General features: G+C 44.4%; 1 protein-coding gene across 5 annotated transcripts in view; it reads left to right on the top strand.

The window, feature by feature from the left end:
• The first annotated feature begins 5160 nt into the window (after window positions 1-5160).
• The window catches only part of OSBPL5 (oxysterol binding protein like 5), a 140940-nt gene continuing 120450 nt past the window's right edge, over window positions 5161-25650 (top strand). Inside the window, exon 1 of one of the 5 annotated variants that reach the window (XM_054199326.1) lies at window positions 5161-5434. The gene's annotated coding sequence lies outside the window, so the exon portion shown is untranslated. Of the gene's footprint in view, window positions 5435-5885; window positions 6102-15883; window positions 15906-20060; window positions 25047-25650 lie in introns of those variants that run through there. The other 4 variants (XM_054199330.1, XM_054199328.1, XM_054199327.1 and 1 more) reach the window with 4 other exon arrangements.

A 25650-nucleotide genomic window follows, 5' to 3' on the forward strand; every position in this document is an offset into this window, starting at 1 on the left:
CTGATACTCCCTGTATCTTACTCCCCATGCAGGCTCCTGTGTAGAGCCCTAACTTTCAGCAGTTGTCAGTTGCTGAAAATTTTCCTCTACGTTTTGCCACAAGAGGACTCCGATATCCAGTGGTGCCCAGGGAGATATTTGTGGTTTTTTCTAACTTCCTCAGAGACCCATTCTAGCAAACTTGCAATTAGGAACCTGGTTTAGCAGCAGCTCTGTTTTTCAAAATCTAAAATGAGCAAACGTGTTTAGCTGTGGTCTTACGTTTTCAGAGCTCTGAGCAGACAGACTACTATTTGTTAACGAGAAACTCCTCCTCTATCCAGCTATGGCTTTAAACATTTTTGCAAAGGAACTTTGCACTGGAAAATGCATGCGGGTAAAAGTGATCTTTTTCTTATAATTAATTATATACAGCTGTGTTGAAGCTTATGGCTAATGATAAAGACCTGTTTTTAGTAACTTCTCTTTTAACTCATTTGTTTTAAAGCTTCCTGCTTCTTGTCTTGCGATGTGTCATGAGCTTAAGGGCAATATCTTGCAATCCTAACAACCATTCATATGATGTCTGCTTAATGTGGTTATGGCTGTAGAGGCATTGTGCTAATTATGATGATAAGAATATGATTGTTCCTCTCAATTTCCATTTTGATAGAGGCCAATAAATATATCTGATAGCTTTTATGGTATTTAATAACCTTTCTAGTCATAAATGGGAGCTTGTAGGACTATTGTAGGTATGGTGTGAGGTAGAGGAAAACACAAAATGCAAGTCTTGTGAAGACTGCAAAATGAGTATGTATTTGGATTTACATAGGTGGGGTCTGATCTCTGCTGGGGGGAAGAGGAGCTCAGCAGTTAGCAAAAAGTGAAGGATTCAAAGAGGAAGAAGCAGGAGAAAAGGTTGTCATCATTTACCATTGTCATCATTACCAAGGGCAAATCATGCCTGACCAATCTGATAGCTTTCTATGATGTTATAACGGGTTGGCTGGATGAGGGGAGAGCCGTAGATGTCATCTACCTTGACCTTAGCAAGGCTTTTGACACTGTCTCCCATAACATCCTCATTATGAAGCTGAGGAAGTATGGGCTAGACGAGGTGACAGTGAGGTGGATCGAGAGCTGGCTGAGTGACAGAACCCAGAGGGTTGTGATCAGCGGCACAGAGTCCAGTTGGAGGCCTGTAACGAGTGGTGTCCCTCAGGGGTCAATACTTGGACCAATTTTGTTCAATATATTCATTAATGACCTAGATGAGGGGACAGAGTGTATCCTCAGCAAGTTTGCTGATGATACCAAGCTGGGAGGGGTGGCCGACACTCCAGAGGGCCGTGCTGCCATCCAGCGTGACCTGGACAGGCTGGAGAGCTGGGCAGAGAAGAACCTAATGAGGTTCAACAAAAGCAAGTGTAGGGTCCTGCACCTGGGAAGGAAGAATGCCAAACACCAGTATAGGTTAGGGGCGGACATGCTGGGAAGCAGCTCTGAGGAGAAGGACCTGGGGGTCCTGGTAGACAGCAAATTATCCATGAGCCAGCAGTGTGCCCTTGTCGCCAAGAAGGCCAATGGCATCCTGGGCTGCATAGGGAAGACTGTGGCCAGTAGGTCGAGGGAGGTCATTCTCCCCCTCTACTCTGCACTGGTGAGGCCACAACTGGAGTACTGTGTCCAGTTTTGGGCTCCCCAGTTCAAGAGGGACAGGGAACTACTGGAGCGAGTCCAGCGTAGGGCAACCAAGATGATTGTGGGACTGGAGCACCTCCCTTATGAGGAAAGGCTGAAAGAGCTGGGACTCTTTAGCCTGGAGAAGAGAAGGTTGAGGGGGGACCTGATTAATGTTTACAAGTACCTAAAGGGTGGGTTTAAGGAGGACGGAGCCAGGCTCTTTTCAATGGTTCCCAGCGACAGGACAAGGGGCAATGGGCACAAGCTAGAACATAGGAAGTTCCGTTCAAATACACGGAAAAACTTCTTTACAGTGAGGGTGACAGAGCACTGGAACAGGCTGCCCAGGGAGGTTGTGGAGTCCCCTTCTCTGGAGATTTTCAAGGCCCGCCTGGATGCAGCCCTGAGGGATGTGCTTTAGGCAACCCTGCTCTAGCAGGGGAGTTGGACTAGATGATCTCTAGAGGTCCCTTCCAACTCTGAAGATTCCGTGATTCCGTGATTTCCTAGGGCAGATGGCAGGCTGCTGACCTGCAAGAACTGTCTGAACAGGATCTATCTGTTGCTGCAGCTCACCTCCCTGTGTCCCTATCCCCCTCCCTATCACAAGTTTTAAACAGCACAGATACTGCATTGTTGCACATCTCCTAGGGTTGTCATAAAAAGATGTTAGATATTGTTTTTTAAGTGCCCTAACTATTAAGCTCTCTGGGTTGCATTATTGGATTGGAAGGACTGTAGTAACACAGCTGAATCACTCTGATTTCACTCTCCCAGCACTACAATTACAGTTTATTGTGCTTTGCTGGTTTTGTTACCCTTGCTTATGATAGAGTTCACACCAGTTTACAAGCCCTCTTAGGACACAGTTATATGGCTGTGGCGAGAAAGGTAAGTGGTGCAAACATTGGCAAATGCCCAAAGAAAGCATCACAGCTGCAGACCCCCTAAAAGGAAGGCTGTTTTTTCACAAAGGAGAATTGAAGCCGGAAATGGACCTCAGCCCTAACTGCCAGGTACATCCATCAAAGAGCTTTTATCAAAGGGATATGTCATATCTGGGGACACTGATGGATTAGCTTTAAGCTAGGAAGCTCGGGTGGTGTTAGAGCAGAAGCTGGTGCACACAGCAAACCCCAGCCCAAATGCAGGGTTGGGTCATGAGCTCTGTACTCCTCAGCCACCCCGTTAGGATTTTACGGGCAGCTCAGGTATATCTGCATGGACTGCAGATGGCGCAGGCAAAATAATCACTACCAGCAGAGTCCGAGCAGATGTGTTGTCTTCTGAACGGCTGTTAACAGAACAGACACTAGAGGGCTGCGGAAAATAGTCTTTGACAATAGTAGTGTTTTCATGGTTCAGTTTCCCCGCTTTCCTGTAGGGGATTTATAAGGGGGAGAATGGGTCCAGGTCCTGTCTTTGACAGACAGGCAGAGAAGTGATGGATGTCGTTTTTCTTCTCTAACCCAGAGTTAGAGGACCCATCTGGTGCAAGGTCCGAAGACACAGCAAATCCAATTTCAGGGCTCCTTGGACCACATCAGAAATGTCATGGCTACATGATGCAAAGCATCAGTCTGATGTGGATTTTCTCTGACGGTCCAGTTTTACTCACAAAATACTGACAGTTTAACTGGCAAGCCTTTTGCTCTGTGTATCCACATCACCAATGTCACATGCACTGTCCTAGAGCACGTAGGAAAACGTAAAGTACTATTCTTTATCAGGGTCTCTAACTGTTTTGTCAGGAATGTTTTTAGATGCTTAGTTTTTTATCAAATGAGCTCTGCATGGCAATATGGCAGTGAACGTATGAAATATTAAAAATCATGGAATGATTGCCTGAGAAGAAAATCCTTTAGTGGAAAGCTTTAGCCACAATGCTTTTAAAAGTGTTTTTAAAAACTTTTAAAACAGAAGTCCTTGGGAAAAGGACTTTGAGTCCCTCTGTGATTTGTGTAGGGATGCTAGAAACCCTAGATCTCCATATCAAAGTAGCCAAGGAGCCGCTTCTGTTGCCATGGCTGGACAAAGCCAGTCTGGATGCAGACAGCAGGATCAATGTCAAGCCCACGTTTTAGTGAAAAAAACATTTGGACCAGGGAAGGTGTTGGCTACACTTGAGTGAGCCAACCCTAAAAGCAGAAGGGTGAAGGGAGTGGGAGGCACAGAGAGGAGCTTGGCATGGCCTGAAGCAGACAGGGCGGGATGCAGTGAGGAGAGGGAAAGGCAACATGAGCCGGGGTAAGCTGCTTCTGCCTCCAACACAGTGTCTCTGCCTGGCGGTGCCCTGAGCCAGGGTGACGAGAGGCCTTGGCTCATGCTTGTTGTGGCATCTCCATCCAGCGCCCTGCCCTGTTGCACAGTACAGGCTTGTCCTCAGGGTAAAATTGTGGTGAGGATTAAGTCAAAATCCCAACTGACTTGAAGGTAGCTGGAATCGTGATAACTCTCCACACCTTGCAGATGATGGCAGAAATCACTACAAATACAGGTGAATCTAATGATTACCTGCCTATGCAAGTGCTTCAGGGCTTATTTAATAGGTAGAGAAGGGCTATGGTGACTCTTAAATAGCAGGGATAGGTTAGGTTGTGTGATCTGTCCATAGTCTAGTTTATAATCTGTTTATAGTTCTGCTTTGTACTAGAACTTCTATGAAAGAGCAAAAATAGATGGTGAATTTTTTCTTCAGCACTGTGCTGTGCCCCTAGCTAGCTCTAGTACATATTGTTCTATGTCCCATCAAGCTCACTAGGAGAAAATCAGCCATTACTCTTAGCTAACATTAGGTACGTGGATATAAGTGATGCAGGGTGAAGCCTTGTAGTCTATAGATGGGCTGTAGTTTGCTGTAGGCAGGAGAAATTGTGTCCATGTCCAAGTTGAGCTTGCAGCTTTGGATGAATTCAGGATTTTTCTCTTAGATCTGAGAGACCTTTTCAATTAATGAGGTGTTACTCTTTAGAGTTGGAAGCTGGCTTCCTGGGTAGCATGAGGAACATCAGAACTGGTGGGTCTTTGTCTGGGTTTAGAGGCTGCACACACTAAAGAGAAAAAGGATCTGTTTTTTTTTCTCTGAAGGGTGGGGTGGCAGAGCACTTCAGGCATCGGGTTTAACACTTCTGGTTTCAGAAGCCTGAGTCTGAGCTCCACACTTCTTTGCACCAAGGGCTCGGCTGTCTGTGGGTGACTCAGACTCGACGATGAAAGTCAGACATGCATGCTGGTCACATTATCCCCTCATGTGATTTTGGTTTCAGAAAGTTTGGGTGACTTTTAACTCTGCTACTCTGAGTCTGGGTGGACTTTTGTCATTACCTTTTCCCATGGTGAAGAAGGAGATGTAAAGTCCCGCTTGGCTTCCTGTTCTTCGTCCCACGTTGAACCATGGGACCCGCAGGGTGGAGGGGAGAGGAAGCAGCAGTGAAATGCGTGTGGCTGGGTCGTTTTATGCTTGTGATGTTTTACTAGATATTGTACTGCCTGTAAAGTCATGCCTCCCCCGAGGGGCAGGCAGGCTGTGGCCAAGGATGCGATGATTGGACTGTCCTCCTCATCTGGAGGAGCTTAGGGGTCTGTGCTTGCCATGGGATTGATTTTTCACTCTGGATGCACAGGCGAAGCTGGGAGCGTGCCTGGCTTCGTGTCAGGGCTGCATATTGCATAGGCGCCTTTGAGTCACGGCGTCGGAGGAGGCATATGGCTGGATGCTGAGACAAAGTGCTCCTGCAGCTGGAGGGCTTCAGCGTGGCGATTTCCCCAGGTTGACTTTTCTCCATCACCTTACACATGGCATCAGTGAACCCCAAGGATGGGTAGTTGCTTGCCTGGGGGGTGGTCTGCATGATTTTTTTTTTAGGGGTTTGGGGTGTTTTGGAGGGTTTTTTTGTTTGTTTTGTTGGGGTTTTTTCTTCATTTGCACTGCCTTGGCTTCAGCCTCTCCCTGTGTCAGGCAGAAGAAAGAAACAAACTCCGGGGGGAGAAATAACAAACCAAACGGAGCCGAGCCCCGGCCGGGCCGGTGGGGAGAGGCCGGGGCGGTCCCGGGGGTGCTCCCAAGGGCAGCCGAGCACCGCGCCCGCTCCGCGCCGCGCCGATCCCGCCCGGATTTTGCACGTTTCCTTTCTTTTTTTCCTCCCCCCTTTTTTTTTTCCTCCCCTTCTATTTTTTCCTCTATTCCCCCTTCTCTTCCCTCCCTCCCTAGCGTGGTTGGATCAGTCTTTTGGTATTTCCTGCCGCCGCCGCCTCCCCCGAGCAGCTGTCCGGCCGCGGCCCGCCGCTCCGCGCTTTCCGTGCCGCTGGGGGAGAGGCTCCGCGGGGCCCACGCGTGTCCCCTCCACCCCATCCCACGCGTGTCCTGGCGGCGGCGATGCGGGCGGCGCGGCGGCGGCGGCGGGGCGCGGCGTGCTGAAGGCGGCCGCCCCGACCAGGTAAGACGCGCCGGGCTGCCCCCTTCTCCGGGCTGTGGGTCGGCTGTCTCCCAGCCGCTTACCCGCAGAGAGCCAGTTCCCCCCCGCACGCCCCCCCACAATACCCCAAAAGCCATCCTCTCCAAAATACCCTCTAAAAGCAAATACAGGCCCCCCCTCAATCACCCCAATAAATCCATTCCGCCCCCAAAGCCAGCCCTTCTCTCTGACCCCCGCGCAGCCAGACTGCCTATTTTTAAGCATAACGTGGTACCCCAGAGTCGTTTTATGAGCAGAGTGATTTCGGTTAGAGGCTGAGCATTGGCAGCTCCGGGAAAGGTAACCCTGCAGCCTCTGCCCATGCTTTGTGCCCAGGATGTGTGTAGCGAGGGTGTTTTGCCATTTCTGTGCGTGCCTGTTGCGGTTTGGGGTTTGGCGATGGGAGCTGTGGGGTGCTTCCCCCACACCCACTGGCATCTCTGCGTGGCAGGGCTGGACGGCCAGTGTGTAGCCAGCGTGGCGTGGGGGATTGCAGGCTGTCAAGGTGACATCGTTTCTTTAGATGTGTGGGCTTATCTGGTCGGTGGAGCCCATTTTTAATGTACTTCTTCCAGGATGGTGAGGAAATAGTCATGAGACTGTCTGCAGTGATGCTAATTGCTACGTGTAAGTAAGTGGGGATATTAATTACCTTTCCTATAGGCGCTCATACAGATACCATACTGGAGACCGTTTGCATTGCTGTCTAAAAACCAGGTAGACCTGAGTTTGGCAATGCTTTTAGCTTGCACTAAGTGAAGTGAGGCAGCATTCCCGGCAAAATAAATATATAAGCACATACAACTGTGCGCTGGATCAGAAACCATGTTTTTTGAGAGCTACGCAAACCTAAAGTGCTGTAGTGTGAAACAGTTGTTTAACATAAGTGAGGAGGAAACTTCTTTAAGCTGTGTAGTCACCTCCTCATTTCATCCAGCTGCAGCAGTATCTTTGTTGTCAAAATATTCCTTCCATCTCTTTGCACTGATGCACAAGATAATAGTATTCAGCAATGTCTGTACAGCATAGAGCAGCCACTGCATTGGATGTGTCCCCAGCTGCCACCTTTCCTCCTTGGCAGCAAGTTTCCAAAGAGTTGTGAGTGGGGAGGGAAGGAGATAAGCCTCAAGTCATGCTTTGCGGCAGCTTCCCCTCTGTGCGTGGTAAGTTTTCTTGCCGAAAGTGGAGAATGGGTGTTCTCTGCAGGGCAGCTCACGGTGGGATGGTAGGTGGCCCTGAGAGTATGCTCACCCCATCTTGGTGAGGAAGGTGGCAGTTGAGCTGGGCCAAAAAGATGTGGGGCGGTGAGGGAGTCCAGTGCAGCACCAGTGTTTACTTTGTACCGCTATTGATCCAAGGTAGGGACGGCAACTCTCTGATTCAAGGGAAAAAATGCAGGCCTTAGTCCTGCCCACAGCCTGTTTTGGTCTGAAGTGGACAATGTGAACCTAGGGAATGATTTAATCATGGTGCTACACGAATGTAACTGAAAGGCGGATTTACTGCTGTAATCTTTTCATGGTACTTAATTTAATTTCCATGTGCTTTATTGTAACGCTGATTCATCAGGTGAGTGGGAGGGGGGCTTGTACAGTACAGGTGGTTCAGTTTCCATTATGTTAGGTATGTGCTTTCTTGGGGCAGGGGGGGAAGGGCTCTGTGTCTGACATGGCACTGCAGTTTGGAATCTGAGATATCTCTAGGGAAGAGCCATTCCTGTAATCTGTGGGAACTGGGCAGTGTTTGAAGTCAGTGTGCTGTGTTCAGAGCAAAACTTAGACTCAAATGATTCATATTATGTTCATAGATGATAAAAATTTTAGTTAAGCTGATCTGAATTGGGTTAGACTCACTTCATGTCCAAGGGACCGGTTATCTGCTGGAGGCAATTGTAAGATTGTCAGGTTGCCAGTGGCAAAGATCTTTTAGGGCTGGATCATGAGTTTAAGAGGCCAAAAATGAGACTGCCCTGAAGTGTGTCAGCAGGGTTCTGCTGCTTCTGAGGTGTGGAGCACAGACCTCCCTCTGCAACTGCACAGGTTTGTGCTATTTGATCTCCTGTTTTATTTGGTGGGGGGAAAGCTGCATTTAGTGTTTCTTCTCCTGACCTCCCTGCCTTTGGAGCATTAATAGCGCAGCGTTTTCTCAGCCAGAAATGCTGCTCCTCACGCCTCCACTCCTCAACGTGAGACGTCTCTGGCAGCACATTGTAGGTGTTTGTGCATGCCTGCTGTGGTTACTAAGGTAAAGGAAACACAAGAAGCAGCTCAGGGAATGGAAACAGTTGATCCAAATGCCAAATACATCTGTGTTTGGGCAAGAATGACAGTGACCTGCTACGCCAGCCTGTATCGGTGTGGAGCTGGCCTTGCTTACTCCTCGTGCAGGCTCCTGACTGTCATTGCTGGTGTTTCTGTTCTGCTTTCCAGAGCATTGAGCTTCTGAGACTGAGCAAACTCCTCTGCGTGTGGAGCTTGCAGCCCTCCTTATGGAGCAGTGTGGTTGTGGTGCATTTAATTGTACAGGGCTATGTCTAAATTACAGTTTCTCCTCACCACAGTGGCTCTTTATGGCCATGCAATGAAGGAAGAAGGAGAACCACCCTGAAAAACACCCTTTTGACAAGCAGCTGCTGAGCCTCTGTGGAGCACTAAGGAGCAGCATACATCCTACCCAGACCTTCCCGTCTGCTGCTTGATTGCTCCAGAGGATAAGCTGCTGAGGACTTCATCCCAAATCCCAAGTGGTTCCCCTCACACCTGCCTACACTCTGCCCTGGTTTTGCAATCTCATCTTCCTGCTGTACCTGCCTGCTGCCTTCATGTCTCGCCCCCGCTGTGGTGATGGGTTACTCTTCAGGAGCGGTTTTCCTGTGTGCAAAATTTACCCACATGCATCTGCTGTGATACTAATTGGACACAGCACGTTTTAGTATACTGTATATTTTAAGACAGCCTGCAAATTAGTAGCAGCTCTGAGACTCCTTGTTGAAATGCTTCTGTCCATTGCTACTCTGGAGATGGTGGGAGCAAAATTAATTCATGGATGCTCTCTCCCAAGCTTGGAATGTGAGTTCAGGTGAGCCAGGAAATAGCAAAAACTTGCCAAAATAATGCCTGCTGACCGGGAGCCTTTTTTCACTAAGGGATTCAAAAGCCAAGACTGCTTCAATAATTTCCACATTTTTTAATTATTAGAATACTGTTTCAAGGTGTAGGGGTATCTTGCTTGCATCAGGCTCTAGGTACTGTGTATATATCTGTGTAATGCGAAAAGATCAAGGGATTAAAGGGGAATATTCTGCAAAATTGGAAGCAATGGACAGCAGGCTAGTAAGAGTTACCCTTAAATGGTTTCTTCCCATCACAAAAGGAGAGTGATGTAGAAGTGGATTTTTTTTTTTTTAGGTTAAATAGTCCAGTCCCCTGTGTGTTTGGTTTTGGTTGTTTGGTTTGTTTTTTTTTTCCCCCTTGTAACCTGGATAAAAAAACATGGGCATATCCCTTGTTCTCTAATCTCAGATAGTTTTGTATTGTGTTTGTAGAGCTACAGTTGAAGTTGTGCCATTATTTCCTTTGTGCTCCTTTTGGATTAAAGGATTTACAGATCTGTAAATCAAATTCTAGATTGAAAAGGTGCTTTTCTCCTCCTTGTTTAATAGAGAGCTAGGTGTATACCTAGGCTTCCTTTTTGAAATGTGTCACTGAGGTCTGTGCTGTGGGCTGATATCAATAAACCTTATCGTGCTGGCAGATAATAATTTTTGAATGTGTTTTGTTAAACTCTAAGCCAAGCTTTGACTTTTTGGGAATCGGCTAATAGGGCTGTGTGAATTTGGGTGTTTTGGCAACTCGGTTACCATTTACATAATTATAGTATCAGTGTAAAATTAAGCAACTAAAGGCAAAAGAGAAATATGCATGTCCTTAATAAACTGGGACATGTGCAGCTACCCTTGTGTGCGTGGGGGGGGAAAACCAACACTGAGTCTGCCTGCTTCATCCTGTCTAATCTGTCAGTGAATCAATCAATGCGACATTGTACCCCCAAGGACTAATGTAATAGCTATTTTGTGTGTATTCCCAAAACGGGATGCTACTGTAGTAGAGTCCCGAAGGGTATGCTGTCTGAATTGATCAGCAGAGGCTAAGATAAAAGCAGGCTTGTCGCTTATCTCTATAAGATGTGGAAGAGAGGCATTGAAACGTCTAGCTCTGTGTTGAGTGGAAAGCTTGAATGTGAACTTGGTCCTTCTGCACCCCAGTTTGGCACTTCGAGCACAAAAACAGTGTCCTGCTAGCTCTCCTTTAGTTTTCTCACTGCAAAAACATGAGATTGCTCTAAAAGGCACTTTAATTTCCATGCTAATGCAGTTTGTTCCAGACAATTGTTCGTGTGTTGTTGCCTCCTTCCCACCTTCAGTGCTGCAGACAGTTTGGCTTTTGTTACCTGTGTTGTTTGATACTAGTTAAGAGGGCAAAGCCTACCCTAGCGTTGCACTTTTCAATTGTTTTGCTCTTTTTCTTAGATTATAATGACAGGGAATTCTCTCCTCACAGCAAAAAATTGCCATGTCCCAGTGAGGAGAGGAAGGGAACTCTGCTGCATTGCGTGGTACGAGTAACTATTACTCACTGTGGGTAATTTTGGCAGAATGAAAAGAAGAATTTGATTTTATTTTTTTTTAATCTTTTCTTTTTGCCTTTTTTCTTTTTGCTCTGACTTTCAGCATCAGGAGATAATCACTTTTATGCAGTTGTAGGAGGTGACCGAGGCTTTTTGACACTGTATCAAACATTGCACAGTTCACTGAGGGAGCTGCCGCTGGCTCATCTGTAAAATCCCTAGAAGCTGAATGTGAAATTGCCACTGGAATTAATGCTGGGCTGGGGGGGTTGTTCTGGTAGGCTCCTGGCATGGATGCAAATAGATGAGATTTCCATTTCATAAGATGAATCTTTCTGCCTTTTCTTGCTGTGTTGCGTTGAAAAGAACCTCGTGCAATGCTGCAAGCCTAACAGTTGCTGATACAGTGAATGGTTTTTTTCCCCTTACCTTACTAAGGCAAAAAATCAGGATTTGCAGATTATTTCATGACCTTTTCTTTCATATGTGGGCCAAAGACAGTTCAGGTCTGAGCAATATTATTTGTTTTTTTCCATAAAGTTGTAAATCCTTACTTGGATTATGAAGGCTTTCTGTGAACATTGAATGCACCATACAAATTACAGCACTAGTGGGCAAGGCAGTAATTTAAATTGCTTTCCATGGAGCGCTCTGTTATTGTCAATCTAAAGCAGGACATAGGTGTGGTAGGCATGAAATACACAGACTTTGTATTTTTGAGATTGGTTTAAAATAGATTTTCTTCTTTCAATTTTAATGTCAGTTAATTTGGCCCAGCCTCCTCGTCTTGTGCTGTCTTTGTAACATCTCTCACTGAAGAGGAGATGTAGTTTGATAAGAATGAATATGAATGGATTTTTTTTTTTTTTTCATTCAGGTTCAGCAAATGTAAACCAGGCCCTATATTTTTTTGACTGATCCACCCAGGCCTTATTGCCTGTAATCACTCTGCTGTTACCACCTGAATTTCTCTCTGGACTCCAGGTCACGGAAGGCACGTTAGCATACCTGCACTCTTTTATTCATACATCTATGCATTGCAGTAGACTTGGGGAGCTCTAGTTGTGGACAGGGCTGGAGGCTGTGTAAACCAGGCCCAGACTGTCAGGCATCTAACCTCATTTTTTCCAAGCTGGTATTCAAGTTCTGGCATGTGGAAACCCTCTGTGTAGGTGCTGAAAGCTTTTTTTTCCAAGAGAGTGAGGTGTGCTGAGAAGCTGGGAGGCTCCCCTTGCCACAAGCGTATCTGAGAAGCGTGGTGTAGGGTCTCCTATTCCTGAGCGTCCCAAGAAGGTACATGACCAGGTTGTGTTAACATCAGCCTGGCCTTCCCGTGCCTTTTTCATCTTCTTATGTCTACTGGGATTACAAGTTCTTTGGTGTCAAGTTCTATCTTTTATTGTAAGTTCACACAATGTTTAGTGCAATGTGGCGTTGGCTTCTGCTGGGCTGCTCTGTAATATAAATAAAAATAACCCCATTGTGTAAGAAAGATACTGAATAACTCCTCTAAATTAGCTACAAGAGCGGGTGCAACAGTGCCAGTTTTATTCTCTTCTCTGAACAGGTGTATCCTCACGAGGAAATAAAAGGTAGGCAGGGACCAAGTGGGAAACATTGAGCAACAACCGACTGTGACTCAGAAGCAATTTAACCACAATAATCCCCACAGTGCTAAAGATTCCTTTTCCCAGAAACGCACAATATGCTGTTCTCTGCTATAAAGCTGTCGTCAGCTGACATCATTGTCTTAATATAAGCCTTACTGTTACCCACAAGATGCACAGATAGCAGAGAGCAGTTCTAGTGCCCGCTGCTAATTATTGCTAATGTTCTCCCAATTGTTGAACAACAATATAATAAAGATATTTCCTGCTTAATATTTTATTCCCAATGGCTGGTACGCTTACATTGTGTTAAAAATAATGCTTTAGTATCAGTTCAAGTATTACCAAGCCAGTGTTCGATTTATTTATGAGAGCATAGAATAACCATTTCCCAAGAGCCTCTCTTGGATACCCCTTGTAGATGCTTTGTCTATTTATTTTTTATTTTTTGGTGAGTAGCAGTGTGGAAATTAATTGCTTTAAACAGACTGACCTTCTAGGAAAGATCTGTGTTTTGGATTTTCACATCCTTCCATGGTAGAGATGTGAACAGGTATGAAATCCACGTCTGCACTTTGTCCTCACAAATGAAATCACTTTGGCTGCAGTGGGATTGCTCTAAATAGGGACTTGTTTGCGTGAGTCAGCGTTTGCAGAACTGGATCTTCCAAGGTCTTAACACTTATCACCATGTATTTATTAGGTGGCATGTAAATGCACATGGCTTCTTACCTGATTTCCTCCTGCCCTCTTTAGTTTGATCTCTTCTGTTGTGTTTGACAACCTGACCCTCTTGAAGTCTGTGTATTTTCTCATTGACTGCATGGCAGCCAAGTGCTTTTTGTCCTGTGCGTCTCTCAGAGAAATCACATTAACAATACATCGCTAGCTGGAGAGAACTTTTGCTGAAAGCACACAGAGGCAGTAAGTTGCTTTTGTTATTTTATAAAATGCAAATTTTTCCTTATATGAGGAAAAAGAAACTTCATTGAGGTGAATGAAAGTGAACAGAGAATTGATGCTCAAGTACTGTCTCCGCAATGCGAAAGGAACGTTGTGCTGTCATTAATGAGATTCTCTTGTTTTCCCTTGGAGATGTGGTATTGAATTTGGAAATGGAATTTGAACAGTTTTCAGCTGAACATCTCACTTCTGCTCACTGAATAGATACAAACCCTTATAGTTTAATAGCTAGATTCACTTTTAACTGATAGAGTTTCATAGAGGTGAGATAATAGCTCTGAAAAAGTAAGACTTTTTTCTAGACACTATTTAATTTGCCATAATTATATTAAGTGCTAAATTGAAAGGGGCTTTTCTAGTTAAGAAGAGGATAATGAGTAGTTGTGCATTATTACCATAGCCACAACGGGGGAAGAAAGAAGAGATTTAGTTTTGCTCCAGCCAGAAAGAAACTCTGCATCAATGTGGTCCTTAATAATTTAGTTTCCCCTCTCTATTGCTAGAAGAGCATTCTGCCCTTTGTACCTCAGGGACGCAGCAGTTTTTGAAAGGAAACAGCAGGCACTCCAAGTGAAAATGGCTGTGGAAATAGAGTGAAGCAGCAGATTGCACCTTCAAGCCAAGCCTGGAGCTACGTAAGCAGGGGCACTGCGCGGAAAATGCTATTGCAGGAGTCAGCTCTGAAGGCACTGGATTGTAGCACGGCTCCCCAAAGGCTCCCCACGGCTCCCCTCTGTGCTTCACCTACGTTAGATAGCAAGGTGTAATTTGCTGCTGTTTTCTGCTTGTAGCAAGTTGCAACAGCTCAGGTCCCCAGGCTGGTTGAGTGGGTGCACACCATCTCCCTGCGCCATCCGCCAGCACCTGCCTCTGCTGCTTTTCCCCGGCTGCAGCTGTGGGCAGCTTGTGCGGACAGTCTGAGTGCCTGAGCAAATCACAAGGTGTTCAGAGCTGTGTATCCTGTGTGAAATCTGACCAGCTCTTTGTTTTGGCATGTTTGGTGCAAATGAGAATGTCATCTTTATGCTTTTAATGTGGAGCCGCTGTAAGCACACCCTGCCTCTCCATGCGGATAAAAGTGTTTTATTTGGGTCAGGATTTCACCGGCTCTTCAGAAGTTGAAATTGGCAAGGGGAAACCAAAGTGTGTCCCCTTGTCTGTACCCTGGGGTCCAAGACGCCACTTCTCTGCAGTATTCCCTTCACTGGCTACTCTTGCTGTCCTGCTAAGACTGCTGCCAAGCTCCTCCACAGGGACTTGTCCCATACGAGCATTTGTCTTCTGGGAATTGTGCTCAGGCCATTCTCTTACCTCTCAAAGTCTATCATCAAGAGTACGCGTGACTGTACGTGACACTTGTGATCTGGGCTGGATGTGAACACCCAGGGAAAGGCAGTGTGTGAATTATTTAATCTCTTGAGCAATCCAGGCGTTTTGCTTGATTCACTAGAAGGTCAGTGTCAGCCCTACTTGAACTTCAGAAAGCTGAGTATTTTGAGCACTAAAAGTTCATATCCTTGTTCCAAATTCCTTGGACTGCAATATGGGAGACTTACACCAATGTAAGCAGTGTCTGCTTCTAGGTGGGTCAGAAATATTCCCCATAAATGTTACGTTTTCTTTCCTTCCCTTCCTCATTCCCTCCCCCAGTAATTTGGTACTTCTGGTTTCAGACAGGTTGAGGCAATGAAAGTAGGATAATTTTGTGGTTGAGGCATTTGGCTTTGGATTCAGGAGATCGGTGGTAGTTCCTGCTTCCATCACAGGCGTCGTGTAGCTGTGGGGAGATTGCTTGCACCCCTGTGCCTCTGTCTGCACTGGAAAAATAATGAACAGAAAGTAAGTGTTGGGATTGGGTTTTAATTTATTTTCCTGTGCTGCTGGCCTACAAGACTCTGTTACGAGGGTAGGGAGAGGGGGGGTTATTTTCTTGTCTCTTCTGGGGTTTATTTGGCCTTGTCTGCCCGCCCTGTCCCAGCCAGAGTATGCCTGTTTACTCTCTGCTTAAAGCTAGTGGGAAATCTTCAGGACCATCTTTTTTTTTTCTACTGCCACTTTTTTTGTTATGCTCTTTGCTTTCATTTAACATCAAAATTAAATGGTGAGTTAAGTAGTGTAGCTCTTAATAACGTTGTGAAAACGAGCTAAGCTGCATGCATAGGCAGTGCCCACAGGAAGCCTTGAATTATATCGTAGTATTTTTAATGGGCAATCCTACTGCGCTCTACGCCGTTGTCTCAGTGAGGCTATCTTAGATGAGCTGCATATGAGACTCCTAGTACTGTAAATATCTGTACCGTTTAGTTTTGAGTACCAGAAAATGAAACGGCATATGAAATAATAAAAAGGTTTATTTTACTGAAGTCAGTAAAACAATTTTTTCTTCAGGCTGATTTGGAAATGGACCTTAGAAGAATTAAGTGGAGAATAAATGCTGTGTTTGGAGGCTAGAAATGTTTAACAAGCAACACGAACTGCCCATCACAGGCTGCCCTGCTACTTGCGTAGGGGCAGCAAGGTACAGCACTTGGGCAGCCTGGAGAAAGACTCTGCAGCACTTGGCATGGTGATCTCCTAAGGTGCTTATCTGGTGAGTAAGTGGGCTCAGGTAGGAGGCTGGAGTATGCTTTTTGGACAATTCAGCTTTTCTTTGCATCCTGGATTTTAAAGCCAGAAGTAACAGTCATAGTGATCTCAACTGACTTTGCATCTGCAAGCCATGGGATTCTGGCCTGGAATTCTTACCTCATGTCTAGTAACTTCTGATTCAATTACAGTATCTTAGGCATGCAATGCATTTTAATTTCTGTTGATGATTCTTTTGTGCTCTTCAGCAACGTGTGCAAAGGGTAATTATCTTTACAGTAAAATGTGTGTACTTTCTCTCCAATCTGGCTTCTTTGTAGCTTCATTTTTCCAGCTTTCTGACATCTTTTCCCTCTAAGTAATTGCAATCTATGATCAGGTGATGTTTTAAGTGTCTTTGATTAGTTAAGTAGGTTGAACACCTTGAATCTCTCATTGCAGTTGATTTAAGACCTGGAGACAGTCTTGTGGTTTTTTGCTGGGCCCTTGCCAATTTCTAATGATGCTGTATTTCAGGTAAAGATAAAGTTTGCGCGCAGCTACCACATATAGAAGTAAGGCTGCATTCTGGCTCTTGCTTTTTTTGTTCCTTCCTCCTCCTTGTTTATTATTCCAGGAATTGAGCAAGCCCTGTTCACCCACGGTATTGCACTTGGCATTCAGACTCTGTTGGTTATCTATAATTCTTTATAAATCAGAGCCGTTTTGGAAAACTAAGGTATGTGTCTGGACAGAGAGGAGGGGGCGTTTTGGTCTGGTATGTGGCAACACAAGGTTATTTATCATAGATTGTGCTCTCTGCACTTTAATAATCTACTGACATTTTGCCAGTAATAAAAAGGTCAAGGAAAAAAGTTACTTCCTACAAATCATGGCATTTGATTGTTCTTATTACTAAAAAGAGCGTGGTTTCCTTGCAACAAAATCTCAGCCATCCACAGCTTTGTCAAAGATGAATTACCAACTGGTACAAATGTATAAAAATAAAAGTTAGAGCAGCTTTCCCAAGGATCCTTTGTGTGCCCCTGGCCCCTGTTCCAGTGATTTGTCCTTTCCTAAAGCCGGTTATAAGGAAGATGCAAGAAAAAAGTGTGCCTTGATACAGTAGCGAAAAGAAATGATCAGAAATTGGTACTTGGAAAATGAGTCATTAAATTGATTTAAAAGGCAGCTAGAACCTTCTCTCTGCTCTCAGGATTACAAGATCTTATATATTCCTAGTTTTTCGCAATGGTTTTCCATGTTACCTATTATGAATCCTCTTATGTCCAAAATACAGTAATTCAGTGGTATGCATCCTTTTTTTTTTTTTCTTTGCCTCCAAGCTTCCCTGTTGATTTTTGTCTCTGAGATGCCTCAGTTTGAAACTGCAGTACTGTTTTTCTTGTAACCCCAAACAGCCCTTACTGATAGAGAAATCATACAGTTGGAGGCAAGGCTGTGGCTTAAATATAACAGTAGTGATTCAGCAGCAGATGAGCATCAGCAGCCAAGTTGGAGATGCCACAACACCAGCCACGACTGGGAGCTTGGGTGGGCACGTGGGAGCTTGAAGTGAAAGGTGCTGGCTCCTTGCAGGGTTACTATTTGTGGGGGCAGCAGGCACTTGTGGCAGATTGATGAGTATTAGTGCTGTGAATTAGGGTAGTTTGTTATTCTGCACAAAGAGGCAGCACAGCTGGTGTAGTTTTGTGAAAGGAAATGAACAAAAGTGTCTTGTAGGGGAGTGCTGGCTTGTTTCTCTTGTAACAGGGCATTTGCTGCTACCCCTCCTTAAAGCATCTCTGTAGATATCTAAGAAGGCCTGCCTAGAAAGCTGAATTATAACAATTATATGGCTACAGTGGACGGAGGAATTGTGTGCTGCAGTTCTTACTGCCAAACCACCCTCAAAATGAAGTTGAATGTAAATACTTTCAAAAAAGGGAGTATTGAACAGCCTTTATTTGGGGAAATAGCATGTGTAGTCTCTAGCTAAGTCAGGGGGGTTTTTTTAGCATTTTACAGTGTCATTACATGAGAGTCCAGTGGGCAGAAGCTGCATATTTATCTGCCCAAGAATCCAATATTGCTATTAATTGGTGTTGGAAACAAGCCAGATCCAGTTGAAATGGATTTATTTCAGAAAGTGATGTTATCCAAAGCACTCTTGGGCAACTCAGTGGGTTTCACTTTTTTACAGAGCATTGTATGTGTTGGGACTCTGCACATATTGGTCCTGGCAGTGGCTGCTGCATTATAAAATGCTGAAATGTGATGGAGCTGGAGTGAGCCACTGGCTGTGTGAGGGCTGAAGGAGCATTCCCAGCTTCCTGCCATCCCAAGGGATAATGGGGAATCACATTCATGCCTGCTTTTCTAGCCTTTTATATTTAAATGTTTTTAAAGCTTATTGTTCTTGTGCAAAATAACAGTGTGTTTCTGTACTTGCTTTTTACAAAAACCCCACATTGGTCTTCTTCACACAGCAAATGTGTGCAGGATACCTAAACAGACTTATTAGAAAACCCCTGAGGGTTTACATTTAGCACACAAGTATAGAAATCTTGAACTTTAGTATCTTTTTCTTAGGATGACTTCCATCTGGAAGTCATTCTTTCCTTTCTAAGATCATTTCTACTGTAAGAAGGGATGCAGGTTTCCCTTGTGAAAGCATCCGGCGTTGCTCTGTTTGGGTTTGTGTGCTGGTCCTCCTGCTCTCTGGAATATGTCTCTCTCAAAACACAGTCATTTCCTCTCCTAAATTCTTTATTTAGCCAGCACTATCTTTAGGGAGGCTGAGAGATAAAGGTGGAAACTTTGAATGGGGCTGGAGAAATGGTCCTAATTTCAGGAAGGTCTGAGCCGAACAGGAAGGGAGCAGGTGGGCAGGATGCTCTGGGGCAAACGCATTGTGTAATGCTGGTGCCTGTGTACACATGACAGTGGTATCTTTCTTACAAGTCTGTCTGATTGATGTTATGCTTCTCATCAATCAGATAGCACTGTTATCTCATCCTCGGAATTTCTGTGGCTTGTCTCCACCCCAGCTTAAAATTGGACTTAATGAGCAGCTTCTGGAAAGTGGGGAAAAAAGTACGTCATGGCCCGCCACTGTTTTCATTCACAGCTGATTTACCGGGCCTTTTCTTGGTATTTTCACTAGTTCTTCATAGACTTTGGATAGATTGCTAACAAAAAAACATGTATCAGGTTGCATTTTCTTCATAAATGTAATTCAAGGATATGTCTCCCACTTCTATTTAAAAACTAATAATAAATCAGGCAGTTATGCAAATATCAGAGACTATCTCAATGGTCACAGAAAAGAAAGACAGAGCGAAGGAAAGGAAGGCAGGGTAATACCACGGCATTTGAAACACTTTTTTTGTTTTCATTCAGATATTTTTAGCTAATGGTGATTTTTCCTTTATGTGAGTTGACGTGTTGTTGTGTCAGTGCTAGAAGCTGCCAGTGTAGATGTCTGTCCCAGGGAAAAGATACCAATTGACATTGAATACATTCCAGGGACTGCTGGATAAAATGGTGTTAGGGAAACATAAGGAATCTTTCAGCAGCTCTCCTTATTAGTAGTAATAAAATCCAGATTAAAAATTGCAGCCCCAGTTAAATCAAGGTTTAATTAGACTTTCAGTAGTCCGGAGCCTTTCCTTTTTTTCCACAGCTATCTTCCTGCTGTTTCAGGCACTCCACTCAGGTAGACACATATGTTACTTCCCTTCCTTTGGTGCAGTCATTCCCAGGAGAGGTGATCTAAATACTTTCAGAGAAAGTGATAAATTGTTTCCAATCCCTCCTTAGCTTGAAATTGATTTATTTATTTTTTTTAATTCTGTTTATTCATTTAGGCCCTGATCTAAATCCCACTGAAATCACTGGGGGCAGGGGGGACACAAAACAAACACTGGAAACAAGTAGTAAATCAAGCCCATGGGTTGTACTCGTGGCTTGAATCTGTAAAGGCATTATCTTCATACACATTTGGGCTTTCATTGTAGTCTTGTTCTCTGTGGGCCATTCGTGTTTCGTGGACCGACAGTGTGATGCATTGGACCTGTAGAATGTTGGGGACCTGCCATGTTCGTAGGTGCAAGCAGGACGTGCCCTTTACTAGGTGTTTTTCCAGTACGCAAGACAGCAGCTGCTCTAGAAGTGTAAAGTTATGCAAAATGTGTGTAAAATTGGGGCAGAAAACCTTCTCCTGCCTCCCCCAGGGCATGCAGAGCTCAGGTACCTTGTGCTGAAAAGGTTTTCTTCCATGGAGTTTTATTTGCACACTGGGGAGCCCTGGCTCTGTGTGTATTCAGCAGTGTCCCTTCTTGGGGCAAGGAAATCTGGGAGCAGTGATACGTCTTTTTTTTCTATTTTCAAAAAAAAAAATAGCACTAGGCACACAAAAAAATTCCATTCCTTGCAGGATAAATTAAGGTAGCCCTGAGACTACTATAATTTATATGCTTGCCTTTTTTGATGTTGTTGCTGGGGAGAATAACAGTGTGCCTGCTTGCTGTCCAGAGATCTACTGTGCCAAAGCAAATAATTGCAGCACGTGGCAAGCAGAGAAGGCACCAAGGTGTTTGATGGATGGACATTCCTCCCTCAAGCAGAGAGGAATATTTGTGAGAAGCTAGTAATATACCGTGGTTGAAATGACCCATTCACTGTATAAAATTCCCAATCAAGTTGCTCAGCAGAGACTCGAACAGCTGGTGTAGGAACAGAAATGACTATAGATAAATCAGGTTGGCACCTAAATGACTGTGGGCCCTAATCAGGCCATGTTACCACTTTGTCTTTGATGGATGAAGTCAGGGAAGATTTCGTTGTGGGAAGGCTAAAATTTCCCCCAGCTCCTTCCCTTCCTCTTACAGCTGCCTGAGTTCATCCGAAAGAAGATGCTTGGTGTGTCACACTACTGTTGAGATTTGGTATTGCTTTAGCGTCTCAAAGTCCTTATCCTTGGTCAGAGCAAGATGCTGCTCAAACAGGTCCCAGAGAACTGCTGGTGGAGGACGGTAGTAAGCTGGATGGAGGGATGTAGAGCGGAAGCATTGATGTGGATGAGCGTAGCTGCTGAAGAGCTCTCCAGAAGTGAGAGCAGTTACAGCTAGCTGTGAGAGCAAAGACAGGCTCCTGTGCTGTAATTACAAAGGCTGGTGTTTTAATTGCTGCTGCTTGCTTCAGAGGTGGGCTCAAAATTAAGAAGGTACTTTATAATAGCAGCACTTACATTTTCTGTCATCTGCTTTCTTTTTAATTGTTCTAGGCTGAGATTTACCAAAGGAGGCTTCCTGAGCTATGTAAATCCCTTGAAAGGGTCTGGGCACTGGACTATGAACTCTCCTGGGGGTGACTTCATGTTTCCCCTAAGCCAGGGTAATTGGGCTCTTCTGCACACACGGTTGTGCAAGCCCACTGCGTCCCACGTATAAAATCCAATGTCTACTTTAACTGATGTGAGGGAAAGCTGGCCCACCTCTTTTCTGTCACATAAATCAAGGAACATCTCTGGAGGTCACGTAATTGCTGGATGTAAAGCAAGAGGAGGGAGTGTGCAGCTGGAGGGAGAGGGGAAAGCCTGTGTTTGCACAGTTAGGTGGGGAATTGAACTGCAGCCCTTTGAAAATTGCTGGTGGGAGAGTCGGCAGAATTTCTCCCTGATTTCAGAGCTTCTAGCCATTCTTCATTCTCTTTCCAAATTTAAATGAGACAGAGACCAATCCAAGGCTGGAGAGACAGATTGCATACAATTAGATGTTCAAAATTAAAGCTCTAGTACACAGGTGTAGTCAAAATAGCTGTGACAGTGCTTCCCAAAAAGTACTTGGCTCATCCATTTGTTAGGAATAATATCAAATATTCAGGAAAATATTGTCAGTCTTGGAGATCCTGAAATTGCTAGAAATTCTGAAGTTCAGTTTAAAAATACAAACTTAGAGGAGGCGGGTTAAGGAGCCTTCTTCACTGTTAATTTTTTAAAATTCTATCTTACATTCCATGCACACTTCCAAGCTTTTCTCCCTGACCAGAAAAGGTGGGTTTTTTCAGGTTTTACTAACAAACATTTTTTTAAAGCAATGCTCTGAGGTTTAAAAGGGGGAAAAAAACCCAAGTACTGTGAAATTGATTATGAAATGGCAAATCATAGCAGCCCTAGTTAAAACACAAAATATAGCCAACACCTCTTTAGTATCCTCTTTTACACTCCCCAAACCTTTCAAGTTGAGGAATAGTAGCTTTAGTGACAGAGAAGCCATTTGCTCTGCAGGACAACAAAATATATTGGACTTAACTCCAAGATAATACTATGGATGGGTCATAGGCCTCTCTGTTGGCATGTGAACTGTGTCGATACATGCAGATAAGAGCATGGATTTAGGTTTGTCCGTAGGAATTGGTCAATACCAGCACACTTACTTGTAGTCTGGAAGCGAGGTAGCCGTGTGTGCCAGGTGGTCTTCCTGGACTGCTGCATCCCCTTTCCCAGGAGGCAGGCAGAGTACGTGGCAATGTGCATAACTGCGGCTGGTTCTTGGAGCAGCGCGCTCGCAGGTGTCTTTTATACAGCGCTGTGCCGTGCTTTCATTCACTTAATATAATTGGCGGACTTTATTCAGGATAACGCTCTCGCCAATTGATGTGGTGGTAATTAAAGTCACTGTTGTACATTAGGTGCTCACTATTGTACATTATGTACTCATTGAAGGAAGAAGGGAAAATAGGTGAGGAAATGCTAGCTTTGAAGAAGAGGAGTGGTTGTGCCAATTATCTTGGATGAGTTGTTCAGTGACAGCTAATCCATGTGAGTGAAAACAAGTCCTCTGTGATGCTGTGCCAAGGTCAGGAATTTGAGCTCTATTTGGAGAGTGAAAGTTACAGTCTTGCACATTAAAGCTCCTTAGAAGAAAACATCTTTATTGCATAAATTGAAGCAGAGCTTTTCCAACTCTGTCATCCATATAATCTTCTCCCATTGATGCCCTCAAAAGGACCATGGCAGAGTAGAGCTAAGACCCCTTCATATGAAGTGTTCAGCACCACAGGTGTGTAACACAGTGGGTTTGGGGAACTTGGCTTAGTGTGGGTACGCCCATGTGCATGCGTACGCACACAAGCTGCCAGAGGAGGTCAAGCAGTGTGTGTGCGCTTGATCTTGTGGGAGAGCAACTACTGCAAAAATATAGTATCCTTTGTCATCTGTGATGACAACAAAGCTGTACTGATTTATACCACCTGGGGCTCCTGCTCATTATGCTGCTACATTTTTACCATGTGGAAAATGGTCATGTTCAGAAAGGTGACTTGACTTTATTTTGTCCACGTTTTCTCATTTTGCAAATAGCATTGAATCAGCACTTAGTATGTTGGAGATTGGGCTAAATTTGTGATACAGTAGCTGGTAATTTGGTATATCTAGTTTATCCATATGAATCACTCTATTGTGCAGAACAAGGTCATTTTCCTCTCTGCCTTCTGTCTATCTAACCAGACACCATCTCATAGACATTTTGTTCAATATCTGTGAAATCATTTTCAGTTCACTTCATATTTGGGTTATATATGTCTATGTCGCCCTGCCCCCGTCCTCCCTCATTATTGGCAGATACATTATATAGGCTATCCAGAAATTGACATTTCATTTTAGTAGCTGAAAAATAATGCTATACATTCCATGATAGATTGCAGTTTGTAGAACATGCGGTATGTGATGCTAAACAAGGAGATGCCCCTTTATTTTATTATGTTGGCTTCATTATGTATGTAATCACACCCATTTTAGTATGTACTAGTACTGTGTATTTTAATATCTGTAGCAGAGTATAAATACAGTACTTCCCATATATAGCTTTTTTTCTTTTTATTATGGTTTGAGAAAACCCATAGCAATTCATTGTCATTTAGACAATTATTCTATCACCTGATGACCCCTCCCCACCCAGAAAGGGGAATCAGGGGAAAGCAAGGAAACACAAGGGTTGAAATATGAATAGATTTAAAGGATAAGACTAAATAATTAACAATAATATTAAAGAACCACTATTAATCCAGATACTAATATAAGATATACAAGAATTACACTCAGCCAATTATATCCATAGGAAGCTGTGTACTTCCAGCAGTGGACAGTAAATGTCGGACACTGGGAGCGCAATGGCTTTGGGAGGAAGGGAAGGGCTCAGGAGTCCGGCACTGGGGCAAGGAGTTTCTCTGGACTGCCGCCATCAAGGGGGAGAGAAACTACGCAGCAAACTTTCTAGTTTATATCAAATGTGACGTTTATGGTATGAAATAATTCTGTTGGCCAGCCTGGGTCAAATGCTCAGGCCTCGCTCCTCCTCATCCCCGCACCTGGCAAGGCTTGAAAACACTGAGACCTTGAATCCCACATAGCCTAGCTATAAAGTAAATATTTTCCCAAATTCAGACACTAGAGTCTTCCAAAAGTACAGTTTTCCCCAGCATTAGAAGAGCAAGTAGTCCTGTGTCGCTCAACCTGGGACACTTTAATATAGTCATTTTGTATAAATAGTACTGTTTTCTTGCCGAGATTGCTGTGTGTTCACTTGCCTATACAGATGAGTGTGTAAGGTCCTGGATGTGGAATCTCATTGACTTCATTATCCACTTACATTGGTGTGACTGAAGGAACAAGACCTCAGTATATAAAATGCCATCATATAGTTTACGCTTGCCTCTCCTGCAAAGTGTGTGTATAGAAGGGAATCGATGGCCTTAAAAATAGTTACTTCTGAGCATTAAGGGTTTGTTCATTGCAAAGAGCAAGTTGGATAGATTGGTCCTTCAAATACAAAGTGTTGCTGGAGCTCAGCACCATCAGTACTTCTAGTGCAGCGTGAAAACAAACATTGAGGCCCTGAATTCCTTTGCAAAACAGGATTGCTATGTTCCAGGCAGCCCCGCCAGCGGGTGCCTCTACCAGCCCCAGGGTCACCCGCCCTTTGCAGCGTGGGTGCTCTGGCTGCCAGCTTCTCTCCTCTGCTCTTCCCTGGGCTCTCCAGCGCAGCCTGAGAAATTAGTCCTTCCAAGTTAATTTGTTGTGGGAAATGGCTCCCAGCAGCTTCTTTCCTTATTGCTGATCCATCCAGGGAAAGTCACTACTACTTGACTCCTTTCTAACCTATCCGTAAGTAAGTTTTATTTGTCTTTCGGTCTGGGGTTTTTTTTCTTCCATGTTCGGGATGATACTCCCTTCTATCACTGAGGCACTGTGAGCTTAATTAATATTTACTAAATGTACTGGAAAACCTGAAGGGGCAAAAAGGTGCTGTCAAACAATAGGATTTTTTAAGTGGAAATACTCTGCTGCTCACGTATAATTGAAACCAGGCTTTTCCAGAGCGTCTCACTTGCATGGGGATCTGCCAGTGCTGGAGAGCTGCAAGTACAGACACACCCTGTAATTGCATAAATGCAGAATGAATCTAAGTCTATTAAAGTTGTATTTTGGAAGGTAGGATTGTTGTTAAGGTTTTGACGTTTGGGTTTTTTTAAACTGTTTATGAACAGAAAAGCTGCCATTGCTCTGAGAAAGCTGTGTTAGCATCCCTGGTAGGGGATGAGCCTGGGTAGTTTTGGGGATGAGTCTCAGGGCTTTCTTTATTGAACATGAGTGCTCACACTGTGAGATGCACCAGTGCTGGGTGTCATACACCAAAGCCAACCGGACAGAAGGGCAATGCAAATCAGATAAAGCAGGTTCTTGAACAGATTGAGCTTTATGCTTTGCT

Source organism: Rissa tridactyla, chromosome 4 (assembly GCF_028500815.1).
Source record: "Rissa tridactyla isolate bRisTri1 chromosome 4, bRisTri1.patW.cur.20221130, whole genome shotgun sequence".
Taxonomy (NCBI): Eukaryota; Metazoa; Chordata; class Aves; order Charadriiformes; family Laridae; genus Rissa; species Rissa tridactyla.